At 42.5% G+C, this 22,752-nt stretch overlaps 1 long non-coding RNA gene across 1 annotated transcript; it reads left to right on the plus strand.

The window, feature by feature from the left end:
- Positions 1-512: 512 nt before the first annotated feature.
- Positions 513-22,354, plus strand: LOC116652921. Its single transcript, XR_004306160.1, has 2 exons — positions 513-1,208; positions 21,044-22,354. It is a non-coding gene; the product is annotated as an uncharacterized LOC116652921 (long non-coding RNA).
- The last annotated feature ends 398 nt before the right edge of the window (positions 22,355-22,752 follow it).

Here is a 22,752-nt window from a genome sequence, read left to right on the forward strand (position 1 = left end):
CATGCCCTGAGACAGAAACCTCATTACTAAGAGGAAAGAGGTTCAACTTCAATTCCTTCTTCACAAAGTCTTGGGTTCTGCAAGGGCATGTCATGAAAATATGTATGTAGTTATATGGTCTTTATAACTTTTGTGGAGAACACATGGCTAGCCCACATGCGATTACGTCTGCCAAAGCCTATCTCTATTTCATGTGTGGTAAATCTGGGTGTAGTTTGCTAAAGGATGTCAGTGCTGCTTTAATGAGACACATGGGAAGTTGATGAACATTGGAAATACGTGATTTTGCTCTATATGGCCATGGCCTCTTCATATATATCCATATGGTCCTAACCTATGCTTCCTTTTGAGGTCTATATGATTTCAAATTCAGTTCTACAGCTTGGATGTAGAGACAGGAGAGAAGGCAAAGCAAAGCCAAACATAAGAGTTTAGGATCACTACTTCCCATGTGTTTCCCAACAAGCGAAAGAGAGGAGTGATGCTTGTGTATTGTGGTAACTGTGATTCCCCTGTGGGGCTCGGGATACTGGAGTCCCATCAGCTCCAGAACAGGAGAAAGGCACAACAAGCTTATGGCTGCCTGTGAGGGGAAGCACTGACCTGCTCCCTTGTGTGGATTACAGAAATTTTCCCCAGTTTCCCAGCCCATATGGAGGTTTTCAGCCTGCAAGTGTTCCTACTGACAGCCCCAAAGGCACCACAGACCCACAGAGAGAAATTACAGTTCTCTGCTCTTTTGTCTTATGATTTGTCTCTTTTTCTTGCTGACTTGTTCTCATCAGGAAGGCTTTTTTCACCATAGTTCTGAAAGGTGATCTTTCTTCATGCAGGAAGAGCAAAGGGTCAAATCCTTGCCTTATTGTTGTTTTCCTCCCTGTACGTTGGATGTGTTTGCTGGCTCCTATTCCAGAGTTGTGATTGGCATCAAAGCTGGCAGTGACAATTGTCTCTACCGATCTCTAGACTTCATTAAATTAGGTAGTTAACATTCAGAAAAAGCTTTGCTAGTTTCTGCCAAAGTGAATTTCCTTGATTTCCACTCCAGCCTTCCCCCCACTGCCTGGCTCCGCTGTGGTTTTCTGAGCTGACATAGAACAGCAATGGATTTTTTTTACTGAATTTCCTACAGGTCACCTTCCAGCTCTGAGCTGGTGAAGAAGATGGAGGAGGGGTGCAGAAGGCAGGTGGAACTGGAGACCCTGCAGGTAAATCCACAGCAAGAAATGGCAACATCAGCAGGGAGTGAGAGATAATGCTGCTTTGCTCTCTGCAGGCACAAACTTGTTGCTTTTGTGGTAAAATTCTTCTTAAAAGCTCACACAGATATTTTTTTTCCTTAGTATCTCATTAAATCTCCAGCAACTTCCATAGAGCCCCAGTGCATCGTGAAGCTCCTGACAGGTGTCAGGTTTTCTTTGATGCAGGGATGGACAGGATTCATTTTGTGAGATACTGAGAGTTGGCCATGATTTGGAGGGTTTCATTCTTGTCAACCCCAAACAAGTTCATGGAGCTGACCCACAGGAAATTTACTTTAGCACCTTAATATTCTGTGAGTGCATTTGGGAAGTCATTGAGAAGTAAGTGTGTAACTTCTGTTAGGAAAGCAAAGTTATCATGGTGGTTTTTCTGAAGCACGTGGAAAAGCTGTCAAAGGAAAACTATCCCCGAACTTTGAATTTGTAAGTGACACCTTCACACGTCAGCCCAGTGGTGCTGCTGGGCCTACAGACAAGTCACGCTAATGTTTAACTTCAGCCTATGTTACTGCTTCAGAGCTCGTTGTTTTCTCCCATCTAGATAACCTCATTCTTTTCCTTTCCCAGTAGTGAATACACTGGCTCCATCTCCTTTCTGTCTAAGTCCATTCCTTCCATTGTCCTTTTCAGATCTTTTTTTTTTTTCCTCTCACTTGCTATCTCCTCTCCAGAGGAGTCACGTAATATTGGACTAGACAAACTAGCAATTGAAACTTCCCCAGCGGATCTGTTGCATACATAGGAGGATAGAAATTGGATCTCAGTCTGCAATCTCAGTTTAGCCGTGCAAATCAGAGTAACAAGTTGTAAAACCACTTATTGAAATATATGCAGGGCTTGTGGTATGCAGTATGGTAACTAAAATATGCTGGTTTTGCTGATATGCTACTATTGTGTGAATCTGAATATTGACAGGTAAGCAATAGAAATGCTTAGACATGGGGAAATAGGAGATATGGATCTTCCACACAGAAGTTCCATCCTCCATGATCACCTTCTGTTTACAAGACTGTGATCATTTATGCTTATAGTGGGAGAAGTTTTAAATGTTATTGGTAAGTATTCTATGCTAATTGTTGTTTTAATAAAGGTGACTTTTTATGTGACAGAAACATTCCTACCCAGCAAAGTGAACTGTTGTTGGAGATATTGACCGTCCTCCTGCAAATCCTTTCTGCAAATTCGGTATTGGCTCTGGGTTGTTTTTGCTTAACCTCTGTTTAAAACTGTAAATGCACAACAAAGGTATATGTGTATATTGACTGGGTTACGTAAAGGTGACCTCTAAATTATAGCTGCTCTTCCTGGACTTCCAAAATGTAGGCTGATTTTTAGGCATCTTGGCTATGGCTGTGTTTTCTCTAGCATTGTGCTAGTAGCCTGGAACACATTAGGCAAGGATTATGTCTAGTGCAGATGTGCCAGAGGGCCAAAATGTGTGTGAAACTGGAATGGTAACTGAATTAGGTTTTATGATTATTTTTAGCCTAATTTCCTATGGAAATAAAGCATAAGCCATCCCACTTCCTTTGGGTATACATGTGTGTCTGGCTTCCTGCTTCTCAGCTGCTTTCTGAACCCACTGTCCTGGTCTGATAGTGAAGTGGTGTTATCTCCAATTTAATTAATAAGCATAATTAATGAACATGGTCAGAGAGAAAGGGGGCCATGCTGGGCCCCTAAGAGGTTGAGCATGCTGGGCTGAAAGGTGAGCATGGCTTTTTCTGGGCATGGGATGTACCCAACCTGGGGCACAGAGCCCTTAGGGACCCTACTTCTGTGCTTCTGCCATGCCCCTTCAATGTTTATGCATTTATATGACAAGGATCATGGTGCTTACTTTCTTAAGTGTTTTGATAGCCATTCTGATGGAACAACTTATTCTGGATGTCATCTCCAAGCAGTTGGAAGAAAAAAAGGTTATCAGAAGTAATCAGCCTGGATTCATCAATGGCAAGTAAGAGACCTGGGACTGTCAGTCCAAAGAAGTCTGAGGGGAGATCTTATTAATGTTCATGCAAGTAAATATCTAAAGGGCAGGAGACAAGTAGAGGGTTCCAGGCTCTTTTCAATGGTGTGCAGCAATAGAGCAAGGGACAATGGACACAAACTGGAATGTAGAAAGTTCCATACAAATATGACGAAAAGCTTCTTTACTCTGAGAGTTACAGAGCGATGGAACAGACTGCCCAGTGAGGTTGTGGAGTTTCCTTCTCTGAAGATATTTAAAACCCATCTGGACACTTTCCTACTGTAGGAAACTCCCTTAACAGCGATGTTGGACAAGGTGACCTCCAGAGGTCCCTTAGAACCCCTACAATTCCATGGTTTTATCCTGGGACTGGAGAATTCAAAAAGGAATGATTTGGGTGAGGCTGATGGTGAATGTGCTGACAGTTGCCATTCCAGAAAGGCTGTGGTAACCTTCTTCCTTCAGAAATGTCAAACACCGTACTCGGGAATGAAAGTGAGGACGAGTGATGCTGTGGAGCAGCACATTTACAGGTTCACTCTGACTGCAGAATGACCAGTGCTGTGTCACCTACTGCAGGGTGCAGGGTGCAGTTTTAATTAAGAAGACTTATTCTGGTAGCTTCATACTAGATTTTGTTCAGTATGAAATACATCGTGTGTCTCAAATTTTATGCCGGTCTATTCTTTCTTTTTTTCTCTCAAAGAGATTGAAGGTGTCTCTTTAGCTAAAAAATAAATAAATAAAACTCATCTCTCCCCAAGAGAGTATCAGAGGATCAATTTTTCAGCATGGGATTATACAGTTTGGCTGTATAGGCTTAAGGTTTTTAATTTGCTTACACATAGATAGACTTACTTGAGCTCTATACATCACCAGATCAATGTAAATCTATTTACTAGAATCTTGGGTCAATATTAAAAGAATTCCATTAACCAGCAATAAGGACCTTGGATTAATATGATTACTATAGGTTTCAAAGCACACAGAAAGGATCAAGGATTTTTATTTCATAATAATCTTAAACAATGCCATTGTGGAAATTCCTCCTCTGCTCCCTGTCTCCTGGAAAGCAAGAAGAAGGAAAAAGGATAGGAGAGGCTGTGAAGATGATAGGTCTATTTATTTCACTAATATTGTCTCTTTAGGTTAGCACCTCTGATGCGCAATAACAGTGGATGCTTCTGCAGCTTCTGATAGAAAAAAGGTGGATGGGCAGAAACGGTTTGTGCAATTACTCCAGGGGAGGAAGAGAGAAGAAATCAATGGATTCTGAAGGACACAAAGCAAACGTGACATTTCCAGAAGATAAAATAGATAAAGTTGATTTTTACTCTGTTTCTTTTTTGTTTTTTAATACCATGGTAACTAGGGAAAGTAAGAAATAATTTTTCCTTTGTCTTGAATAGGAAGTCCTGTATTGTGGTCCCAGTGGATTTACTTTTGAAGGTTACGTCTTCTATGACTGCTGGTCACAAATGTGAAATCTGCAGTGCAGAATATTATTTGGAGATCCATGGTTGGTAGTAGAAAATCAAGATCACTCTAGGGAAAGTTGCCACATCGACTGAATGGAGACTAGGTTCTTCATTGGAAACCCCCATGAGCTCGTTTGGCCTTGTGGGTTTCTTAAAAACTTGTAAAAGGCAAAGAGACCATCAGTTAATGTGACTCTTTTGTAGTTAAATTAAGTCTTGGTGTTTCCAAATGAACTGGAACCAATGTGCATTAATTGACTGAAATACAGGCTTGGGTAACTGAATCACTTAGGCCATCTTGGGCATCTCCACCGCTGGAAACAGCAAAATAAGAACTGGCAAAAAACAGGTAACGGGAGGAAACAAATGTCAACTGCCTGCACTGCACTGGCCACAGAATGGTGGCATCTGCCTTTCTGTTGGCTGGTGTTAGAAACTTGAAGGTAGAGACCACACAACAAACTGGACAGGATCAGCTGCAGATGCTGTAGGCCTGCATTTCACAAGCCATTGCTGTGAGTAAAAAAACAAAATATTGAAATGAGGCTTGGGGGAAGATTGGAGATGGTGAGGCAGGTTTGAAAAAGGCAAAATCATGAGTCTGAATTGCAGAAGTAGTCCCCCATATTTCCAAATCTACTGGGCCAGCTAGGTGAGGGGAATTGATGAGGGCTTTGGATCCACCCTCAAAATGCACAACTGAGATGTAGCACCTGCAGGGTGGGGAAGGATGTGGGGAGAAACAGTGATTTGGACCAGGATCCTCTTCTGATGGGCTTCGGACCCTTCTATAGCAATGGACAGAAGGCCACAGCCTCTATTTTCTCCCATTTCCTTAGATTTTCTGCCTTTCTCTGGATATTAAGCTATGAACTGTTACAGCGAGTCAATTTTCTTTTTCAGCTTTTATTTATTTATATTTTAAAGCAGAGCATGTAGAAATCCCAGGACACTGCATAGTTTCAAAATGTTTATGAAAGTTGATACTGCGTCTTTGGGCTCCTGTGCAAGAACACCAAGAGTAGTTTCAAATACTGAGATTTTAATTGTTAACAGCATGTCCCAACGCTGTTCCCTGTCAGGTGCATGCCCATGACAAGGCATCAGCTTCACTCTCACAGCTTGGCTTTTTAGCCTGAATGAATTGCGTCGTGCAACATCAGCCACAAAGATCCTTATTCCTAATATAAGGTTGGGTTTCCAGCAGGGCAGTTTACTGGTAGTTTTGCAGTTTCCATTTCTCCAGCAAGCCCTTTCTAGTATAGGAAAGGCTGAGAGACATGGAGTTCTCCAGGCTAATTTAAGCGTTTTTCTCTTCTTCCACTTTAATTTTCAGTCTATATTTTGCTACTTGGCCTGCACGTCTTTAAAGAGAAACCTACTACTTTAGCCTTGTCCCCAACCACTTCTCACTCAGAGCATCTTGGATTTGACCTTATGAAATAAAACAACATCCTTTGCATTAACTTTTTCCTTTTTGAAAGCAAACGTTTTTGTTTTAAGGAATTTCTATCCTTCTCCTACCACTGCGATTCATGACCTCATACTAATCCTACCCACAACTCCTAAAAGGAAAGTATATGGAATGAGAAGAGGTAGTAAATGTTCCTTCTTCCACTCTATTTTTCAAACCAGCAGCAGAGAAAGCTGAAAGAGCTAGATTTTATGTAGATTGAGGGAATGGGCTCTCTGAGAAGTATATTTCCAACAAAAAGTCACTTTTATTAGTGTATTAAGGATTATGTGTGCATGTACCCTGTGTCAAATTGAACTCCTAAATTGGAAAGTGGGGTAGTATGTCCTGGATGATAGGACTCTCTTTGGGTTTCATGGCAAGATATTTGTCAGGCTGTGAGAAAGCATATTCTGGAGGTTTTTCACACCCCCCAGCCCCATTGGTGCTGGGAATCAGGGTCTCCTCATGTGAAGTGCTAATGCAAAATGCATTGGCACTTGCTGGTGAGAGAGTTGGGTCTGCTGGTACAGGTCACTCGGTCCTTTTCATCCTGTGGGACACAGAACAAACCTCTCATTACTCTGAGAGAGAAGGGCAATTATCTACATGCTTGTGTTCATAATGCTTGACAAAAACAGTATTGTCTTAAGCTATTTCTCAGTTGCTTTCTCTATCCTTCGCTTGTCAGTATGGATATCTTTGTAGTCCCAATTCAGAAACTGATCTCTATAAATAATAAGTAGAGTTGATCTCTGCTGTGCAGTGTTGTAAAAAACTCTACTATTGAAAACTGATATCTATCAATAATGTTAAGTACAAAGATTTTAACAGCTCCTGCATAGCCGGGACTGTCTTCCTAACGTGTTCAGACCCTGGTGTAGCTGTTTGCTCACAGTGATAATTAAGGCTTTTTCCTTGCCCTTATAACACATGTTGTGAACAGCTAAAAGGCTGATTTTGCTCTTCCTTTCATCTCTCATTCCTAAGTGGTATGCCTTAAGCAGTGCCTCTGGAAGGATCTTGCTTTTTGGGTGTTTGTTTTTAAATCAGGCTACTTTCATTCAAGTTCCTCAACAAGAGTCTAGAAAGCTCAGTGGGTAGCTTCGCATACCTGCCCTTATTCTCCTTATCCTGCATTCACCTGTTGAATCACCTCCTTCCTGACTTGTGGGAAGAGAAACAACCCAAATCTGTGAGTGATGATCTGCAGTGTAGTTCCTATCACATCTAGGGTATAGGACATGCGCTCATAAGTAAGTGTACTTGCACCTATGGTATGTTACCTGGGAGGGGCATGCTTGAATTTAGGCTACTATTATTGAACACATACACTGGAAATATCAAGGAATTTTCTATAAGTTTTTTGAAGGGCATGGCAAAAGCTAGCATTTGGTGTCTATATCTGGACACCTAAATAGAAGTGACCTGGATGAATAGCATCAGATGTGGACTGGGAATCTGCCACCCCAACCAACCTGCTCTTGGCTGCTTGTGCTGCTGGAACATTTTCAAAGACCAGCCAAGACTGGAACTGAGGACTGGGCAGGTGTAAGTCATTTATCATAGGGCCTAAGATCTAAATCCAAGAGGACAGTGTTGGTCCAAAATGCTTAGGCGAGGTGTTGTCTGCTTCTTAATACTGTTTAAATACAATCTAATTTAACATTGCTCTCCAGGGATTAACCTAAAAAAGCCAGAGATTTAGAGGTGTTTTTGGGACTTTTCTGCCCAGTGGAGACTCCGCCATTTAGTTCTGTAAAATAAGTCTGAGTATTTGAAAGCTTTTTTATTTTTTTTTTATTTCAAAGCCATAGCACAGCCTGCTTTATCTAATGTAACCTTTAATGAAGCTCCCACTGGTTCCTTCACATACTTCCTCACATCAGCTATGCTTCATTGCTTGAGAATTTGTCTTGATAAACAAAAGTTACTATGCTTACTTTCACTTCTGTATTCATAACGATTTCCCTTTGGACCACCTACACCCTCTCCATAGAGCCCCAGAAGGCTGTGGGAGATGAAGACTGTTTTGTGAGCGCATTATTCCAGATGTCCTCTCTGCCTGGTGCTGTGTCAGAGCACTTCAATACGGCTCCTTGGATGTTTACCTCACAATGTAGATTTTCAGGTGACTCTGTAAGAGTAATTGCCATTTTGATGTCACCCATCTGGGAACGCTGGTTACTTCATTCCTTTCAGCAGCTTTCTATCTCAAAATGCTTTGCTTTGCATATGTCTCAGAGAGACCAGGGTGTGCTTCTTAAAAATATGTTTTCTCATTTATTAAAACCTCATGGTCTCTCGTGGCAGGAGAAAAATGAAAATACCCTGTTTTTAAGCAAACAGAGTGACAATGTGTGGGAATTACTCCTTATGGTGATAAGCATTCTGGATTGATTTAATGGCATTTTCTCACCTGGAAAAAACAGAGCTATTGCCCTAGAACAGAACTGATAGCTACACAAATGATTTCATTTTTTTCAGTGAAATGGAACGCTGTTCAGATTTCAAAGGAACATCTTGCCAAAGTGTGGTGAAGTAAAGCATTTGAAAAGTCACATCTTGAGGTGCAGCTAGAAGGGAGTGAGTGACAGAGACCTGTGCGCATCTGCAGTAATGGGCAGAAAAAGAATATTTTGATGGCTATCAGAGTTGGCAGTCCTTGCAATACTTGCTTTGGTTGTTTTGTTTGATTGTTTGTTTGTTTCTGACTCCTGAAAATAGATTTGCTTTTTCACCTGAGTACTTTGTTAACACTAGAATAATAAACAATGCATCTTTTATGTGACAGGGTACCTGTGGGATTTGGCTAATATGGCTAATATGTGCTCAGGCTCAATGTAAACACTGGGAAGGATAATGTTTATCACTAAGTGCTCTGTGATTCTGGCTAAGCAGAACACACACTTGTTATTCTTTGTAGTGCTGTTGCAGAGATGTTCGGGGTCAACAGGTTTTCATGCACAGCTACATTAAGTCTCTAGATCTTGCACAAGTGAATTCCATGAATGCAGCAGGTGAAAGCTGATTAACAGATAACCAAGAATGTAGCTTACAAACAGGCCCAAAAATTCAGCCATTTCTGATCACTTTTCACTACATGACCGATTCCTTCAAGGAACGAACAGCTCTGTTTTCTTGCCTTTTACTTGTCTGGTGGGGATAAGTGATTTAGATAAGTGATCTAGATACCCCAAATAGCTGAGGGTTCCCTCTCTTCCTTCTAATCTATTGCTCTTGATCACTGGTAGATGTAGGGAGCTCTTACTCCTCTCTGGAGTTGCTTTCTACCAGCAAGCATGTCCAGGCAGCCCTTCAACACTGTTCTCCATCCTTTACCAGCAGGCTTCAGTAGTGAGCTACCTGCTAGTGGCAGGTGGAACAGGCTGTAAAAGGGAAATACCTTGCATCTCTAACAGCACCTTTGCATTTCATGTTCTTGTTTGTTGTAATTTTGTCTCTCCACTACTTTTTGGCCTATCTTCTTTGTAGCAGAGCTCTTTATCCTAAAATTGGTCGTTGGTGATCATCTCTTACTTTAGGGTTCAGCCAAGACTACCAGCCAAATGGCAGAAATCAAAGAGTTGTTTTTTTGGATGAGGGCAGGGAAATACCATTTTCCTTTTATGACTTTGTGGTGGCATCTGCTTTTACATCTGCTGACTGTGCAGATGACTACATGATGTTGGCACATGTGAAAGGCACTGGATTTGAAATTTCAGGCAACTGGTAATGAACTTTCTGGTGTCTCCTTTTCGGCATGTGCTACCGCAAATATCTCCATAAGATCTGATGTCTCACTAAGTGCTGGGCACTCACTCTTTGAACATTAGCCTTAAGGAAGATGGTCAGTCTTATGTTGTGGGATGGTAATCATCAGAGCACGATCATAATAATGTCCTTTTTGGGTGTGTGCCACTCATTACTTTTATTTTACTGTTATTCTTTTTATGTGATTCATCAAATTACTCAGAGAATTTGGCTCTCCCTTCACGCCCCAATACTGTCCTGGCTTTACTGCATGAAGTTTAGAACAAGGAAGAGAGATGCTGTAAGGGCAAAGCTTGTGCATGAGACTTCTGTTGTAAATCCAGGCTAATTTAATTGAACATAGTGTTGTTCCAGACATGCCATGAGCAGAACCAACCCTCTGTTTTACAAATTTTTAGAGCCTGGAGTAAAAGAGCAATAGGTCTTCTTTCTACATGCAAATGCATTGATGTTGATAAACTCTGTTAGAAGACAAATGTTTACAGTGGTTGGTTGGACTCTTCATGATATTGGATAGTGAAAGTTTATAGTAGATGGGGTAGATCACTACAAAGTTACAGCAGTGTTATTCCTTAATAACATGAAGCAAGTGGAAACTTCTGCTATAGGAAAACTGATAGTATGTAAGCCAACAGTTGCACTGAACAGAGCACAAGGGCAGATGTGTGTCCCAGCTGGGCCACAAACTAAGGTGCTGCTCGTAGGGACATTCTGTTGGGAGCTCTGACCTTCAGCTCTGACCCAGGACACATCCATCCTCTTCTGTGCAAGCTCTCAGGTGCTGGGCATTCTGCTGCTGATTTATTTTACAGGACTCCAAACCTCAGTAGACCTGCATGGTCCTGTTGGTGCCACTCTGTCACCAGCACCAGCAGTTTTATCACAGATGACAACCAAAGCGTTTCTCTCTTCCTCCCAGCTTTGGTAATGGCTCCTGCATTGGTAATGGTAAGTGCTTGTTACCACTTCTGCTTTCGTCTCCAGCTCCTGTACTAAGATGGAACGAGAAAGAAAGACTGAATTTCTCCATAAATAATCTCTTTTTAGCCTATGCTAATCAGAGTGAGTTATTTTTCCTTCTGTTTTTCCCGGTGCCAGCAATCTCTGTGCATAACCTCAGGCCTTCCTCTCTCTCCAAATTTTTGTCACTGAGCCAACTTTCCACTCCTACTTTTCTCTTCTTTTCTAAAATTTCTCCTGCCTGGACTCCACCTTACAAGGCCTCTTCATTCAGCCACTGTAAATGGAGGCAGGCACTACATCTGGCTTGGAGTTTGGCACTGGGGCAGTGCACTATGAGCTTGGACCAACTTTGGTGATGATCTCTGACCTCCACTGCCTGCAGGAACCTGCAGCAAAACCTTCTGAGGCCCAGAAGATCCTGGGATGAACTTAATGCCATAAGCAAAATGGAAGAAGCACGTGTGGATAATTTTGATCTTTGATAATAAGTTTTTAGAGGCATAACTCTACTATAGGACTTCATCTGACCAACCTTGGGGCACAGCCCGCCCTTCTCTTGCCTGCCGTCCTTCTCACTCAATAGTAACGTCCTCTTCCATGCATGTGCTCTGGCTGACTCTCACCTGTGATATGTGTGGTCATTGCAACACCAATCTGCATAACTTAGTAGGTGCGAAGTTCAGGTTTAAAATCAACTTGGAGGGAGACTAAACAATGCACAGTCTGCAAAACACTGTGTATGTGCAGGGTAAGCTGCCTGGAGGATGGTTTCCTGTCTCACTGCTAGTTCTACCTTCCATCTAATCCACTTAGAGATAGTTAACATGAATACTTAATGGATTTTAAAATGAGCTTTGGAGAAAGGGTAGCCTTTGTTTTTCTACACCTGCCCTTCCAACACTAAAGTTTTCTAAGACAGCCTAAAAAAAGGGACATCTAGTAGGTATGTCCTTGTGCTCCTTTCAATCAGTGCCCAGCGGAGGCAAGGAGCCAGGCAGGCGCAGGGGAGCTGTCTCGCTTCCTCCTCCCCCCCTCGCCTCCTCCCCCCCACTTCTCTTGATGTGCTGGTGGCTCCTAAAAGGATTAATTAGAAAGATGTGAGCAGGGGTTGGAACGTCAAAAAACAATCGTCACTTTCATATCTGACCCCTATCACCAGCTGCAGAATTAACAAATTGAATGTCGTCAGCAAACAGGAGTTGCAGATGATATGAAGTTCATTACTAGCAGCACAGGGCTTGTGTTCAAAGCCCAGTTTAAACAACTCTTGCTGATTAAATTCCTTGCAGGGGCTCCTGCCAGACACGTTTAGAAAATACGGACATCTAACAACTCTCTCTCACTTTCTCTCCTTGCCTTCTTTTCTTCCACCTCCTTGCTCCTGCTTCCTATTATTTTATTTTCTATTCCCTTATTTTTTTTTCTTTCTTCTTCTTTTTTCTTTACTGTATTTTCTTTGCTTTTTTTTTTTTTTTGTTATTGTTTGTTTCCTAACATGTGCCAATTATTTGTCTCCTATCTGCAGGTACTGGCAAGTATCAGCGCTCTGGCCCCGCTGTCTACAGCCTTATCCATTTGGCGCCTGCTCCAGCCCTCTCACGTTACCAGCAGTGGGGTCTGTTTTCAGCTGTGAAAAGCTGTGAGCGCAACTCCCTCCTCCCATCCTCCCGCTGCAGCCTCTCTCCCCATTTTTTCCATTTCTCCCTCTCACCCTTCTGCTCTCACAGCTCCCTTCAAGGGCCAGGAAGCAAGAAGAAAGAAACCCAACAAAACATGATAACCTCCTAGCTGATGACACCAGGGGTTCACAGCCTCTTCCCCACTCTGGTGACTGTGACAACTTTTGCTGAATAGCCCAGGTGTAACAGTTCTGATGGGGGCCTCTGACCTGAACTTCAGATCTGCTATTTCTGCTATTGTATTTGGTTGTTTCGTGTTCTTCCTTATACATTTGGGATTTTTCTCCACCGTTTCCCTAGGATGTGAGGATGGATTGACTGCTCTGGTTGTACACCCCACCATAATTGCTGGTCTTGGCAGATTGGGTGAAAACCCAGCTAGAAAAGTCAAGATTTTAGAGTTAGGTTTCTTCAAGTTTGTAACATCAAATAGCCCTGGAGAGGGGAGCAGCAGACGTCTTATTAGGAGATGTAGTCTATCTTTTAAGCTGAATATCACAGGTAAATATGCTGAGAAAACTGGGAGAGTTTTCAAAGGTACCCAGGAGGCTGAGGAAAGTAACTGTCCCTTGTGAGTCACACAGAACTAAGGCCATGCTGCTTAAGCACCTTCTCTCTGGCAGTCTTGCTCAGTGGAAGAATGTCAGGGATTGTTCAAGAAAAACAGTCTCCAGCTCTCTTTCACAGAGAAATGGTGCTATCAGCAGTAGGAATACAGTCTGTTCTTCAAACACTTTTGTAACCTCTTTGTTGTGCCATTTCTGTATTATTTTGTTTCTTGTGTGAGAAGTATTTTATTTTCCAGCCATCCTTTGCACCAACAATAGCAGCTTATCCATGCAATGACTGCTGACGTCTTTCCATGCAGGTGAAAATGTCATAGAGATTTGCATACACTGCTGGTAGGAATTCTGGATTTGGAAATGTTTCATGCAAGAAATAGCCCAGCATCAGATTTTATTTAATTTTTTGTTGTCCTATGCAGGAAATCTCTCTAAGTCATGGAACCGCTGACAGTCATAAGACACACAGAACTGCCCAACACCTCCTTCCCTCTCTAGAACAATCTCTAATGAAGGAGAGCTATTAGATGATATCTGATCCATAGCAGCATGAAAATGAAAATGCATGAGGTGGTTCTAGCAGGCAAGAAGTTGTTTATGTAAGTCTGCCATAGCATGAGTTTGCTGCACTGCTCAGCAGTCAGCATGGGATGTCTGCAGTACTTGAGGAGAAACTAATACAACACCGTTGCATGTATAATTGAAATATGAGCTTATGAGAAATATTGCTTTTTAATCTAGCTAAGCCTATAAGAGAAGGTATTTTCTAGGTACTGGAAATTCTCAGCAGGTCAGAATATACTGACCTAGTATTTTGTGCCTGCATTCATTCACTTCTGTCAAGATGAGATGATGAGCTTGGTGCAGAGTGCCTGGGATATGAGAAGGCCCCTATGTTGGTAAAGAAAGGGATGCAACTTCCAGCAAGGATTACTGCTGGAGATTTGGTTCCCTGCTCAGTCTAGTTGGATCTAGAAGATCTGTGTCTCTTTTGAGCAGAATGGCTGTTTTTCATCCTTTGATTCATTCTATCACCATTTTGCAAAAGCATCCTTTGTTAGGCTGGCATATTGAACCCAGGCTGTGCCCCTGGGGCACTGCTTGGGGTGGTTTATCTGCATATTGCCCTATTTGTGGCTCTTGGAACAGCTTGATTCAGTTGCTGTTGAAACAGAGCTCTGACAAATTGCAAGCTATCACCCACCTGAGGGACTGGACTAACTTTTCTATTTCTTTTTGCTCTGCTTAACCACCTCGTTCACTCTTTATGGCACCCAGCACCTCTGGGTGTGAACTGAACTCAGACCAATCAGCTGTTGGTGAGAAGGATACTTTCAGTCACTTGGTGCCAGAGTGCATTTTGGGCACTTGGAGGTCTCTGTCAAAACATTTGTTTTGACTTGGCTTTCCTAACTGCTTTTGATCTGTTTAGATCTTGCTATTGAGTGCCTCATTGAGAGCCTTTTGCTTCAAGCACAATATTGTTTAGATGCGGGATATGTAAACTGTTTTATTTAGAGAGGGGAAGCCTGATGGGATTCTATTTGTGAATCAAACAAAAAATCAAAGAGGAATCAAACACTATGTTACCTTTTCTCTTGTACAGCCTGAAGACTCACCTTGGTAGTTCTTGGTCCGACTTCTTTCTTGTAGCATTTTCCAGAATTTGGCCAAACTTGCTAGTTTGGCTAGTCATAACACCCTGCACTATTGGTGTTACAATGCTTTCCAAGTCCTAGAGAAATGTAGAGATGTAGCCAGGACATCTGGACTGAGCTATTCATGTCTCATTTGTAGCTCATGTTAAAGAACCTCGCATTAAAAAATAAGTTAATGAGAGTCCTCCTCCTCCCCACACCTCTAGGCTGCTGTAAGTCATAAAGCAAATTACTTGCAAGGAAATGCATTAAGCAGTCTTTACGAGCTGTGACACAGAGTGCAGTAGAACCAAACTATGGTTCAGCCTTGGGCCTCCAGCAGTACAGCTCTTTATTGGAGCGGACAACACAGAAGTACCATGTTCTGTGGCTATGCAGAATACTGTAATAGGGTTAGCTCCCAGTAAAAGTGTAATTAATGTCACGTAATACAAAGATTTACCATTTTTTCTAAGGACTTATCCCCCAGGCAGCTCCCTTGCATCATTCGGTAATCTAAATTAAAATGACCTTGCCCATTCCCCATTTCTTACCCATTTTCTGCCTGTATGCTTGCTCCCAAAGATGTTTATCGTGGGGTGCCACTTCACCAGAGGGGAATTAGAACACTGTGCAACAATGGTGGTGCTGCTGCCTTTGCCTGTTGGGTGAAAAATGAAATTATTTATAGCTTGTCTGGGGTTATTCTTTCTCTTAAATCTTTTGCTGTGCAACTTCACACAAGACTACTATCTCCCACGTTCCTTATCACCATGAGATGGTTGCAGCTTGCTCTGGGGATTGCTGAGGCAACAAGTATTCATGCTGCCTTTGTTTAATCTGAAAATAGGACTTCTGAAGGAGAAATGGGAGGATAGTTTTCTTGGCTATCTAAAGGGTCCTCACTTGGGCTATGCCTGATTCTTGTCCCTTGCACCAGGATTTTGCACCAGCCTCAAGCAAAATCCAATAACTCCGGTGGGGAAAAGCTGAAAGCACTGTATCACCACCTGACATTTCCATCTCTCTCCTTTTCTCTCTTTCATCTCAAGAACAAGTGCTTTGCTAGATTATTTATGCTCCACTGATGAGAACTCTCCAAAGCTCACTGCAGACAGTGAGAGGCTTTTCGATGTCTTCCTTTTGGGACCAGTCCTGCATTTTGACCTACTTAATTGAAATAGGTTGGGAACTGCTCTTCACAGAAGGTCACGGGGCCACCCTTATTTTGTATTGAAGGCTGAACTGCAAAACTCAGTTAACAGTCAGAGTCCTGCTGTCTACAAGCAAGACCCCAATGGAAATGTCCCAGATAGGCAGCTGGAGACATCCTGTGCCTGCAAGCTGAAATTCAAAATACTGTAGATTCTAGGTTGAGCCATGGAAGACTTTTCTTTTGAAGCCTCAATTCAGGTAAAAGCCATGCACCACCACACAGGATGTGCTTTCCTCCACTCTCCTCACCACTACCCACTGAAGTCTGGCTTTGCAATGGATAGCTTCTCCACAGTGCTTCCTCCCACTTCCTTGTTTTCCCTGCTGTTTGCCAAGCAGGAAAAGGTTTTCCAGAAAATTTCCTTATCCTTTGACTCCCTGTGCTGGCCAGAATTAATTGCTTTAGAAGATACACTTCACTGCAGTGTAACTGCAGAGCAAGGAAAGGGTGGTTTGCACCATCAGCCTCCCACGAGGCATTCAAACTCAGATGATGACTGGTTAAAACATTGTGAGAACTTTTCTTCTGTCTGCTTTCCCCACCTGTGCCCTCTGAAGACAACCAGGGTGCCCAGGGCAGTCATTTGCAGGTGTTTTATCTCTGCCCCTTTGATTGCAGCTGCATGAACAGCAGTTGTACAGGTGATCGAGCAGAGCTTGCAGACCTCTCAGGAAATTCAGAAGTGGCATCTGGGCACATGACTGGGACTAGAAATACAGCCTGGCAACGCTGTGGCTCTGTTGCAAGGTATCAAATTAATAATTAGTTTGATTTTTCCATTTCAGTGTATATTTCCTTGCACCAACCTGGCAAGAGACAGCTGCAAATGGCCATTTGCATCAAAAGCTCCCCAGTCACTCCTGATTAGACCAACCACATCTTTTCCCAGCTAATGAATTGCTCCCATCTGTGAAAGTACAGCTACTCTTGTTTTGCTGAAGTGAAACCCGCAGGGCTGGTATGGTGAGTCGCCTGCAGCCTCCACGTATCTGCTCCAGTGGTGTGATGCTGAGCCAAGGGTGACCACAGCTGCTGTGGCTGTCATGTTGTCACAAGGCAGTTTGTCTGGGCTCTGACAGGGAGCATATGAAGAGCAGCCTTGGCCTTGCCTGAACTGTCCGGGCTCTGTGTGGGCTCCTGGAGACCCAGGGCTGTGATGAGGCTGCCGAGATGCTCCCTGCATAATGCTGCTCTAGGAGCCTGACCTATTGATTTCCAGGAGTCTCAATAAATTTAGATCGCTGGTTTGTAGCTGTGCTCAGTATGTGGGGTAGGACGATGATGAGCTGCAAAGATCAATATAGGGGAGTCTTTTAATCGACCATGTAAAACATGTTCTTCGTCACTGATGGTGTGTTAATTGGGATTTAATTCTTGAGGGGGCATTCACCCGTCCTTCCAGCAGTGTTCAGCCTGCTCTTGTTGAGAAATTCAGGATAGCTTGAAAAATCAGAAAGATGGAGGAATGCGAATCAAGTTTTTATTGTTCTTGTAACACTATTTTCAGTGTATACTGCCAGTCTTCAAGATGGTGAATCACACATCTTTCTTAAAAAGGCAGTGGTGTTCACCAGCAGGAGTGAATCTACTGTCCTACTAAGCTCCTGTTTTTATCAGCCCTGGGGCTCGAGAGCAGGACAAGTGTCATTCCCTGGCTCCTTGCTGGCAGCCAGTGAAGATGTGTGGTTCCCCCAGATGCCCAAAGAGATAGCAGCCCTAGTGTGCCCTTGTGTGCCCTAGCTCTCCACTGGCCAAGCAATGGCGAGCATTGCCCAAACATTTCTTGGACTCTGCCTGCTTGGAGTTCTGATGACTGCCCTGGGGAGCCTGTTCTATGCTCACTGTCCTCTGGTGAAGAACCCGTGCTTCTCTCCAACCTGACTCTCCCCTGACACAGCTCCATGCTGCTATTTTTGGCCCTGTTCCTTTCTCCAGAGAGCAGAGCTCAGTGTTGCTCCTCCACTCCCCTTGTTCAGAGCTGTAGGCTGCCATCAGGCCTCCCCTCAGACTCTTCTCCTCTGGACTGAACAAACCAAGTGAACAAACTAACCTCTGCATGTTCCCTTTTATTGTGAACAAATGTCTGTCCTTGCAACCCCTCACCTCCATGGGAAAAAGTCTTTTTAACTCTTTGGTTTCCTCTGGGACTTTTCAGTTCAAGTCTTGGTAAAGCAAATTGTGTCCCTGTCTGGAAAATGGAAGCAACAACATCCCAGCTAAATGCTCAGACATATTTTCTTATTGTAAATTCTTTAATCTCTTTTAACGGATGACCTCTCTAGGACTATTGTATTACCTTCCTGCTAGTCTTCTGGCAGGTCTTCTATTTAACTAAACCAATAGATATGTATATTTGCAGCATGTATTTCAGTTAGCCAGTATAACTGTACAGGGTATTCATTACTCACTAACCGGCCTATATTTAATATTGAAAGGTTATTGCAAGCTATATGACTGTATGCATGAATACAATTCATGGATATGACGTCCATGAAATTTCCTTGCTGTGATTCAGCTGGCTAATTGATAAGTACTGAAACATGAATTCCTTCACACTGCAAAATATTCTGGGGGACAGATTAGTGAAGAAAAGGAATGTCTGCCTGCGCAGACACTGTTACATCTTCTGTGAGCTCAAGGAGGGATTTTTAGCACCAGGTGATCTTGCAGGCAGTGGCCTTGTGGAACTATCAGTGATGGCAGCTGTAAAGCAAAGGAAGGAGGCTGCACCAGTGGCGCCATGAGTAGACAAGAAGCTCAGGGTGAGATGTTTGCTGTAGAGGAGGTATCTCCTCATTTCTAGCACGTGGGAGCTAGAAATGCGTGGAAGAGCAGCAGAAAGATGAAGGAAAAGGAAAAGAAAAAACTGAGGAACACTGGACAAATGTGTGGGATGTAGAGAGCAGGCTGTCCACATCTTTCTGGAGATGTTTCTCTTAGTGCGCCTGCTGTATAAGATGTCTGTCATCATGACATTGCTTTTGTGTCCTCTGCTTTGAAGTGGAATGACTGGTGTGGCCCTTGGACCTGCCTGTTCCCTACATGGCTGTTGCTTGTCATCCACCAGTTCTCCTCCTTACCCCTTTCCCTAAGCATGAGGAGGGGGCAGGGGGAAGGCAGTTGAATCCTCTAATGCTTTCTTCCATGATGGGATTAAGCAGGACCTGCTCCTTTAAAAAGTGTCCCCTTCCCCATCATCCTCCCTCCTTCCAATTACAGCACTAATTTCAGTAATGGAGCATTAATGGAGTAATGGACTGCTGAAGCTGGCCTGAAGGAACTGTAGTGCTCAGCACAAATTGAGTAAATAAACCATATATTAGATTTCTAAACAATACTTTTAGTCTAGTCCCCAGGGAAAGAGAGTTGTCAAGACTTACTTAAGTCAACCCAGCAAAACGTATGCAAAAAGATCTGTCCATTCATACCCTGGAAAATGGCACTGGTGTCCCAAAGTGTCAGTGAAAATCTCTCACATAAATCTCTGTAATCCTGATGGAAAGAGCTTTGTGTTGCTGTTTTTTTCTTCCAGTTCTCCTTTTTGATTTATTTACCAATAAGCAGCATTGTGTCTGTTTCTATTTGTGTCTTGCTAGAAAGCTGTCTGTGTGGAGGGGAGCTGCGTGCTGATAGGGAACTACTTGCAACTGCAAGGAAGGAGTTATCACGGAGCCAAACAAAGTGATGGATGGGAGTAGTGCTCTAAACAGTTTTCAGCCTGGGAAAGTCCTGATTATTTTTTCTTCCAAAATCAGCAGCCCTCTGTCAACATTTTTGTTACCATAAATTAAAAATAGGCTTTGCAGCTACCTCAGCCAAATAAATAGAAACGAGTAATGAAGTACTGTCTCTCCAAAACTACTCCATTGGCATCGGGGCGACTAATTGTAATTTAGTTACCCTTGAATGCATGGGCTGTGGTTGAGGTTTTCCTAGGCAGTGTGCAGGCAGGCTACGAGCCAAATGCAGAAGATGAGGACAATAAAGTGAGGCAGAGGCACCAACTAGCAAAATGTGCAAACCTTTTGTGTCCTTAAGAGGCAATCATGAAAAGCCATAATTCCTAGAGGGCAGCAACTTGTGGGTGTTCAATATACCACAAGATGATTATTTACTTTTTTATGAACTTCAGTGTGATCTGAGAGAAATCTGTTGAGCCTCTGAGGCAGAAATAAGTAGAGCTTTTTCTTATTCTTTTCCTTCCTCTTAGCCCCGACGCATGCAAGAAAGAGTGAAGAGCGCGATGTAGCTCTTCATATTTAGTAATTACTTTCAGCACCATGTGAAGTCACGTACATTTTAACCTAACTTACTTTCCTTAATTCACTGTACCATTACTAAGAATGAACTAAACATCTGGTTAATTGAAAGAACAGAGATTGCTTTAGTCTTGTGATCAGCTCTGGACCATCATGTCTTAACAGAGTGAGTTTTATACAGATATCGTTAATCTGTTTCAGCTGTCTGACACCTAGAATTGAGCTTCTCTGAAATAACTCCCTCACTTGACCTCCGGATATAGCACAAGAAAGAATCAAATACCACTGATTGATACCAGACCAAGATGATGTAGTGTCTCTCAGGGTGTAATGCATTGTTGCTTACATTTCTTATTTTTATTGGGGGTAATTTTGAAATATATATATGCATATATATGAAGTGTTTCTACTGTACTAGTTAAAGTGGTTATAATTAGAGTTATAATAGAGTTATAATCGGGAATACTTAACCATTAGCTCCTGGAATCTGGTTTTACAACTGAGTGGGACAAGTAATTTGGGCTTGGTCTGTTGAACTAGAACACTTTTCAATCTGTGCGGGAAGATTAACATATTGCTGTATTGGTATTTTTTTTGGGCATAAGAACAGGTAAGTCTCTAAGATTGATGAGCTCATCACTGAACACTCACATCTGGGAAGATGAATGGAAAATCTTGGAAGAAGTCCGTGCATCATTTAAAATAGCACATTGGACTCATTGTAAGAATTTTATTATTTTTTTTAAATACTATTTCCAATGAACTTGTGAATTTACTCTTTTCACAGATTCAGTGGTCTTCAATCCAGTCTTCAGGCTGCCGAGCTCCTCCTTTTGTACAGTCTTTTTCCAGAGGCACATCTCTGATTTATTCAGCTTGACAAAATCCTAAGCCTGCAGTCTCCTTGTCCTCCTGTTAAATGGCTTGCATGCGTCTCCATCCTCACCATGCCTTCTCAGAGAGCACCGGTGTTGCGCATCTTTGCATTCCTCTGAGGTGCATTTGGTCTTCCTTCTCTGCAGCTCCTCCCCTTCCCTTTTTCCTGACACAGATTCAAGTTTAAAAAAAAAACATATTCCTTTTCTAAGCCAGCACTGTGCACAAATAGCTCTCTGCTCTTCTTCACATGCCACCACTTTCCTCCAAAACCTGTCACTCTCATCTGGCTGCTTAACTGTGTAATGATACGAAACGTTCACTCTAATGAGCCCCTGCTGTGGATACCATCTGATCCTGCCTTGCTTTCATGCTTTCTGACTCTGACCTCACTAAATGTCTTACATAGGCTTTCCTTCTCCCAAATTTCAAACTGCTTCTTGAACCTACACCATACTTGCGTGTGTACAGATCATACAACATTCATCTTTTCTGCTAATGTTTTCAGAAGGAACAAGGACTATCTTGATGGGAATTTTCAGCAAATACCACGTGATACATCTCGGACAGCTGCCATGGAAACTTCATCCTGAAGTTTTGCAAAGTAGATGAAAATAAGATTTTGTAATGAAAAATGTCAGGGAGCCTAAATAGCAGACTGTTCCTTGGTGGTTAGTCCGTTGGCAATTGGAAAGCACGGAGCTGCCAGCCCTTCATCCTCATGCACAGAGATCAGTGTATGTGGGACGAACAACCTGATTAAATGAATATGATTTAAGTTTTTAAAGGGAATCCAGAAGAACTGTCCTACTTGTGGCTTTAGATGCTGAACTTCTAAATAATACCTCTGTTTTCTATAGCTTTGTGATGCACCTATACAAACTGATTGAAGGATGAAATGACAGCTGTGGTGCCTGGAGATCGCTGCATTCATGCTTTGCTTTACTCAGGGTGGAAAGGCAGCAAGGTTGGAAAGAGCCAGTTGCAGAAGATGCTTTTCTGACATGGTGGTTTGTTTGATGGGCCTGATCTAGAGCTATCTGGCTTAGTTAAGATCTGAGAAACGACAGCCTTCTGTCCCTTCCCCATATATCTGTGTTTGCATTCAAATGGTGAGTTGAAATATTGGAATATGTCTTCTTTTTTTTTTTTTTTTTTTTTAATTTTCCTTTGGGATATGATAAATTTTGCAATTGCCAGAATAAATACAGATTTATCTCAAGAATGGTTGTTCATTTTTCCTTTCTTCCTCTTTATTTTTCTTTTTATTTTTCTGAGAATTCCTAGCAGTTTTGAGGAACTCTCTGGGTGCTGTGGGAGTCTCTCATTTCCACCGCTCCATTGCTCAGTGTTCTCACAGTCTTGCCCATTCCTGTCTGCCTATCTAACTACTGTTTGGAATAATCTGTTTCCTATCCAAAGCCATGTTATCAGGTCATTCTGCACTGAAATACTGCTGTCATACAAGACAAAAACAACCGTGTATCAGGGATTTTTATCTTCCTTCTGCTGAGAATTTCCAGGGGTGACTGTAAAAAAGTGAGTCATTTCTATGCAAGGTGAGTGCTTTTTAATTGACCCCTGGCATATCTGGAACGGGACACCAAGACTTAGATACCT

The sequence above is a fragment of the Coturnix japonica genome, chromosome 2 (genome assembly GCF_001577835.2).
Source record: "Coturnix japonica isolate 7356 chromosome 2, Coturnix japonica 2.1, whole genome shotgun sequence".
Classification (NCBI taxonomy): domain Eukaryota; kingdom Metazoa; phylum Chordata; class Aves; order Galliformes; family Phasianidae; genus Coturnix; species Coturnix japonica.